This window comes from Siniperca chuatsi, linkage group LG8 (genome assembly GCF_020085105.1).
Source record: "Siniperca chuatsi isolate FFG_IHB_CAS linkage group LG8, ASM2008510v1, whole genome shotgun sequence".
NCBI lineage: Eukaryota > Metazoa > Chordata > Actinopteri > Centrarchiformes > Sinipercidae > Siniperca > Siniperca chuatsi.
In genome coordinates this window covers 27,695,221-27,702,849 of record NC_058049.1, presented here as the reverse complement: position 1 = coordinate 27,702,849, position 7,629 = coordinate 27,695,221, and the positions used below count along the sequence as shown (strand labels likewise).

At 36.9% G+C, this 7,629-nt stretch overlaps 1 long non-coding RNA gene across 1 annotated transcript; it reads right to left on the bottom strand.

Annotated features, from left to right (window-relative positions):
* Positions 1 to 4,619: 4,619 nt before the first annotated feature.
* On the bottom strand, positions 4,620 to 6,739 carry LOC122880166. The gene is made up of 3 exons (XR_006378849.1): positions 6,638 to 6,739; positions 5,910 to 6,045; positions 4,620 to 4,694 (listed from the first exon to the last, which is right to left on the bottom strand). It is a non-coding gene; the product is annotated as an uncharacterized LOC122880166 (long non-coding RNA).
* Positions 6,740 to 7,629: the final 890 nt, after the last annotated feature.

Sequence of the window (7,629 nt, the reverse complement as noted above, 5' to 3'; positions counted from 1 at the left end):
TACTACACAGAAGTGAAACAGGTCTCCAGTTTTTGGTCTCTGTGAGGTCTCCTTTTTGGGAAGGAGGGTTAGAACTGCTCTCCGGCAACTCAAAGGTAGGACCTTCATCCAAACTACCATTGAGTACTTCTAAGAGATCCTCTCCTAAAACATCCCAAAAACATTTATAGAAGTCTATTGGCATGCCTTCGATTCCAGGCACCCTTCCGGATTCCATGCTCTGAACAGCCTTATGCAGTTCTCCCAGGGTGAGCGCACCTGAAATCTCTGCATTAGCTTCATCAGACACCTTTGGTAAATCCTTGAAGAAGACACTCTCACTGATATTGTCTGGTCCTAATTCACTTCTGTACAGTTTCTCATAAAAACCAATTGCCCTCCTTCTAATCGCTACAGGGTTGGACAACAGAAAACCTTCCTCAGATTGCAAAGCATGAATGATTCTTTTTTGTCCATTTTTCCTTTCAAGATTAAAAAACACTTTGAAGGTGCATCCATCTGGTCAAGACTTACAAATCTTGATCGGACCAAAGCCCCCTGTGTTTTAACCCCTAATAATTCTGCCAATTGATTCTTTTTTTAGAAAGAATTTTCAAATAACTTTGTTGTTTTGTTAATTCCGCCAATTCTTGTATCTTAATTATGTCAGTCTCTAAGTCTTTCATTGACTGATTTAAAACTTTGGTGTTGTTGTGAGCATACTGCTGACAATACTGTTTAATCTGTAAAATCCCACCATTTTTGTACTGATTGAAAAGATGCTTTTTTTGTTCTGTAATCAGCCCAAAACAATTTAAAAGTAAAAAAAAGTTACATTTAAATGCCAATAAGCACTTTTTGTGGTAGTTTAGGTGTTGTCACTTCCTTAGTTTATTTTGGTAGTATTCTTCTTCCCTTGTGTGTCTTGTGTTTTTACTTCCTGTCTGTGTTTTCCCTCCAGTTTTGATTGTTGGTCCTCCCTTGATTGTTTGCACCTGTGTCTCGTTGTCTCACCTCCCCTAGGGTATTCAGTCTGGGTCTTTTCTTTGTTCAATGTTGGATCATTGTTGTAACATGGTGTTGTTCCTGCCAAGCATTCGCTGTAAGTTGTGTTGGATTCTTTGTTCTCCCGTGGACCTATTTTGGATTTTTTGGATCTTGCTTGCTCCTTTCCTTCTGTACTGTTTTTCCACCTTGGACTCACTCCCCTGTTTTCACCTCTGTCTGTACTTGCTTGCATACCACCCCACAATAAACACGGTAGTCATCCGGCTACTTCACCCTGAGACCGCTTCCTCGTCATCTGCTTTTGGGTCCACATACCTCTATACAGCACCCCTTACGACACTTTTAGGCTCGACAGAACTCAAAATAAAGGAACATTGTACTATGCAATGGTCTGAAAACCAACAGGAAAAATACAACAGTTTTTAAAAATACCAGCATGATGCTTAAACACATAAAATCTATCCAATCTTGCCAGAGATAAAACATTATCACGTGCATGTGACCACCTATATTGTCTTTTATCCTCATGAAAAAACCTCCATACATCAAGTATCTCATGCTTATTAATTATTTGAATGAGACGTTTTCTTGAAGGCATATGGGGTTCAATATGATTTCTGTCACAATTACTCACTGTACAATTAAAATCACCTCCCAAAAATAAAAACTCATCATTAGAATCATCTTGTAAAACAGAACATAGTGTATCTAAAAACAACATCCTATCAGTGGTTGAGTTGGGGACATACACACAAATAAAAACAAAATGATGATTCTCCACTTGTGCTCTCACTTTTAAAAGTCTACCCTTCAAAAACTCCTCAACTTGGTACGAGATCGGATTAAAGGTTTTTGCAAACAAAATTGCTACTCTTCCACTTATTGTGGTGTTGTGGCTAAAAAAAGATAACCCTTCACATTCCTTCATTAATCAGTGTGAATCATTGACATTATTCACATCACTATGCGTTTCTTGAATCAAAGTAACATCTATTTTTTTCTGCTTAATTATTTCATACAGCTCAGCTCTTTTTCTATAATCTCTAGCACCATTAACATTCAAGGAGGCAATCTGCGCTTCAGCCATACTGAAGTAAATGAACAACCAAAAAAACACAAGCAAACCCAAATTACTAATGTTCTTAATCCTCATTTTCATTTAAATCCAGACCAACTTTCCTCACAATCTTTTTCAGACAGTAAACTTCCTTGTTTGAAAGGCACCCTTCTGCTATTAGACTTTTGGCTTTGTCATAAAACTGTTTTAGATCTGGGAAATATTCCTTTACAATCACACCTCTTCTGTTTTTTGTGATACTAAGAAAAAATGTTATCTCATCAACATCATAGCTTCTGCTTATACCTTCAGCCTGCGACAACACTATACTTGAATCAGACATTTCACTTTCACTTTCTGACTCGTTCTGCTCTTCAACCACATCTCCTTTTTTAAAACACTTTGCACTACTGATCTTTTCCACCTTTTTCCTTTTTGTTGGCACTTTGAACATCTTATTCTCTATTTCTAACTTAGACACATCTACTTCCCTCACTGTTCAACAATCCAGTTCCTGCATTTGGAGAAGTTTCTGAAGTATCCCTAACTTCATTCATTGATTCCGTTGAGGTTGATCCAGCTTCCACAGGCCCCAAGACAGATGTTCCTTCCCCAGCAGGTTTATCCGCGGTCGGCACTGCTTCAGCTGGACCGACCTCAGACGGTTTTACAGTAGGCCTGTCTTCTTCATTTGCAGCACTATCCTTACTACCTCCAGCTGCATTACTCTTGTCAGGGCAAGAACGGATTAAGTGGCCCGATTTACCACATCCGAAGCATTTCATTTTGTCAGTAGTTACAAACACTACATATTCAAAATCATCCACACAGAATTTTAGTGCCAAGTCCAGTTCAGCGTCATCTTTAATAATCATGAAAGTGAATCTCCTAAATGAAACAATATGTTTCAATAAAGGAGACTCGCACCCGATCGCAATCTTTTTGATCACCGAAACCAACTTTCCATAATGTGAAAGCGCTTGCGCCAAGATATCATCACTAAGGAACGGAGGGATATTCGAAATTGTGACTTTCTTTGATGGTAACATCAGAGGCAAAACAGGTGTAAGTATTTCATCAATGATTATTCCTCGGGCAACCATCTCTCTGTCCTCTCCTAGTATATTTAACTCCAATGATAAACATATGCATCGAAAATTCTTCATCAAATGACTTAGACAAATTTTGTAAAATCTCAAATAAGGGTTTAAGTCTACAGCAGTGCATAAAAGCATGAAACACGGTCTCTCTCTGAGAGCAAAAAGGACATTTGTCACTAACATCAGGATTCACCACAGATATAAAGGCATTTACAGCAATAATACAATGTAAAATTCTCTACTGCAAATCCCCAATTTTTTTAATTAATGGTGGCTTGTATAACATTCTCCAATTTGGCTTAAAGATTTCATCCAAACCTAAAACAGTTCGCCAAGGTGTATCAATTTTTCCATCTAGTGCTTTTTTATAAAAATGTCTAACACATGACTTATACAATTTCTTTCCATTCACTTCTTCAAAATGCATGTTCATTAATTTTTCTGAACCCAGAAAAATTCCACTAGACTCTTCTAGATTCGGTGAAACCAGTAACTTTGGGAAGAGTTCTTTGTCATTAGAAGTAATTTCTCCCATACAATATTTCCTGAGTAATTCAGTCTCTACTGCTGTAAGCTGTGCTTCCGACCTTTATGCGACTTGAAGGTGCTGTATACATTGGATGTGTATTCACAGCCTTTAAAGTCGTAAATACGCATGGACAATTAGGGTATATACATTTAATATGATGGCCACGCCCAAAATGACTATGTTTTAGTCTGTAATATTTAAGAATTTCTGATCGCCTAGACACTTCCGCACCACAGTCTTTACACTGCCACATAAACTAGACAAACCACAAAGAGAGAAAAGGGGACAAAAATCAAACATTAGTGATGGTGTCGTAACAGTCACATCCGGGGCATGGTGATCCGCTTCAACTTTGATTACATAAAGCTATGCTCTGTAAAGACAACTAAATGTATAGTTTATTGTGACTTAGTTTGGGCCACGGAATCTCATATTAAGCAAACAGAAGCTTTACTCAACAGATTAAGGGCGTACTCGCACTCAGCACGGAACTCGCACATAAACTCCACTGTTCCGTGCGAAAGAGAGCGCTTTTCTCAAAAGAGTGCAGTATTTCCTAGACAAGGAAAGCATAACCGTGGGGGGACAATCGTGCTTGGGCACGGTACAAGGCAACCGGGCCTAGTGTGAGTACGCCCTAAGAGTAACAGTGTATCAGTGGCAGATTTACTTTGCACTGCTGTTAGTAATTACTGTTATAGAAAGAACAAATACACACAAGCACGCCTAGCAGGAAGCTAGACATGAAGAAAATGTCTGTGTGTACTGGTACTTTTATAGCAGCACTTCTCTATGAATTATATGATGATAAAGTACCAGCGTTGAGATCCCCCCCATAAATAAAGAACAAAATGTATACCACACAGTTACAGAACATTTTTAGCTTTCTCCGTAGCAGCACTGCTGTGATCAGTATAGCTGTTAAGATGCATGTTAAATGCACTTACCAAAACAATATGAGCTCCCCAAAGAATTAGGTTTTGGTCCACATCACACCAAGACAATCAGATATGAGAATAACCTGCAACAGAAATAAAAATGAGCAGGGATTAAAAAGATAAATTGTAAGCATGTTGAGGAAAAAAGTAATTGTCCAATAATCACAAACTTGTGTCAGCACAAAACATGTTAAAGCCCACGACTCAAATCAGATCACTACAAACTTTGTGTCCAAGTCCAAATTTTAATAATACCTTATTACTATTAAAAATATCCAACAAATGGCAGATTAAGAGGGTGGAAGTGGACAGACAGACATGGACTTCATTTTCAGGAAAGATTATTTTAATTATCAACTTATTTATTTATTCACAGTGGGACTATTTTCTTGCAAGTGTGTTATTCCTCTTATAAATTACTTAAGAGCATTTAGAAATTACATCAGAAAATAATGCTTTCAAAGCTTTAGATGCTCTAAGCATACAGACAGGAAATTATATGAAACAAGAGGGGTATATTGAAGTTTCTGGAAATTGTGTGAATTAAGTACAAAACAGATTTGGTTTCTTAAATTAACTACCATTGTTTGTACAACAATGCATGAAATATAAACACCTGTACAATGTTTTAGAATAAATAATTGTGTAAGGTTATTTACACTGTGTCAGATCATATTATATGGCGAGTTTGTGAAATCAGAAACAGAAAAATCTCTTCACAATGCAGTCCACAAGCCTACAACTACTAAGTACATTGTGAGATATTATAACTGAGTCAACAAGTCAAGACCCCTGCCAGCTCTTAGTTTTGTAAATTTAATTAATTTGTTAATTTAATTAAAATTAATTAATTATTTTTTCTGTCTTCATGCCATATCACTAACTCTATTAGTATTTGTATTTTTCATGTTCCACTTCTATACTAAAAGTATTAGTTTGAAATTGGGAGCAATAAATGCAGTGCCAACATAATTGGTCTTTGTGTTTAGAGCAGAAACAAAGTTGAACAACATCAACCTGCTAGCTAAACCCACATTCTTATCCCTGTCGTCTTCTGCCTACCACTTCAGGTTAACTGGTCTTTCACTGGACTATCGGCTGTGGTCGTACTAGCTGGTCCTCTCGTGTCATCTGCAAATCTCCTGCTATTTAGTTATGAAACATTTGCATGCTTCTACTACATGTACTTTCAGCCCCACCTTTACGTTTTAAGCTCTGATAAGGCGAGTCGGATAACGTCCACGAGGACTGCTACCCATGCCGCTACCACGAAAGAGAAGCTTGTTTTTTTTTCCTACCCGCATTCCGCGAAGACCTGCCTCTGATTGGCTAGTGTTCGTTGCATTCGTTGGTTAGGTTTGCGCAAGTGGAGCGACAGGCCTTGAAAAATGTCACGGTCGGTCGGAGCCAGTCAGCGGCAGAGTAGGGGCGGGTCTACGGGTGTGAAAAAAATACAAACTTTTAAAGAAAAGGTAAATTCAGGCACCCAACGTTACCTAGGCCTGCCATTATGATTATGTAGAAACATAAATTCTTGCCATCAGTGCACATTAACCACCTTTTACCAAGATGATTTCACAGGTGTATTTTGTCCTAATGTTAACACATTGACAAGATTAGAAAACATGCTTACAGCCAGTCAGGAATAACGTTAATGTAATGTTAGGCTTGGCCAGTCTAACGTAACGTACAAGCCTAGACAGCAAGGAAGGTGCAGCTACAATTAACGTTAGCATTCGTAAAACTGTTTTGCTTTTATTCGGCTTCCACAAACTAATAAATAAGTCAAGACAAACACTGAATTCACCAAGCATTTAACACTTAAGCTAAGTTAATTTACTAACCTTACACAACTCACGTGGTTAAGCTAGTCGCTGAAACCTTAGCTAATGTAATTTATATAAAAAACACACAAACTTAGCATTAGCTAAACACATTTTTTTTCTATAAAATGTTTTAAAGTGTAAACAGAACCCTGTTTAAGTAACAAATATAACACACCAATGATTATATATTGCTTACTTACCGAAAATGCAGAGCTGGATGCAGAATTCAAACGAGTGCATCACGTTCAATCCCCCCGCCTTGGCGCTTCAGAAAAAAACGTGTCTGCACATGCGCAGACAAGACAGTATATGGAAATTAAATGAAACGTATTTTTTTCTAATTACTTTTAATTGAATGAAATTAACTTGTTTTAAACAAGGGCAGTGAATTTGAAAATTAGTAATAAAAAATAAGTAACATGTAACATTTACAAGGGGTCAATAATTTTTTTCAGTGTGGCAAAGATTTTTATAAAATATGTGCTAAAGTTTTTAATAAAAAGATACTGAATGATAAAGTTGACACGCTGTGGCGCAGAGTATTGGATGTTGAAGAGAATAGGAAACCTGAGTGGAGCTCACTGTATAAGCCACTGTTATCTAAAAGGGCAGGGGATATGCAGTGGAAGCTTCTTCACTGTGCCATTGCTGTTAATGCTTTTATTTCAGTTCTTAATCCTGAAGTTAATGCTGATTGTCCTTTCTGCTCAAAAAGAGAAACAGTTTTTCATGCTTTTATGGAATGTGACAGACTAAAACCTATATTTTCAATGTTGGAAAATGTTTTTATTTCTTTTAGCGAATTGTTTTCCATGAGGATTTTTATTTTTGGTTTTAAGTTTGTCCGAGGTAAAAGGTTTACTTGCCAGCTTTTGATTTTTGTTTTAGGTCAGGCAAAACTGGCCATTTATATGAGCAGGGAAAATAAGGTTGAAAGATGTTCTGGTGAAGATGTAGTAATACTGTTTTTAAATTTGGTGAAATCACGTGTGTTGATAGATTTTTGTTTTTATAAGTCTACAAAGGATCTTTTAACATTTGAAATGAAATGGTGTGGTAATGGAGCATTATGTACTGTTGTTGAAGAGGATTTATTTTTTACACATTTGGTGTAATTTATTTATTTGTATGTTTTATCGATTTCTTTGGTACATATATAAGGTAACTTTGTGTTTTGTTAACTGTGTACAAT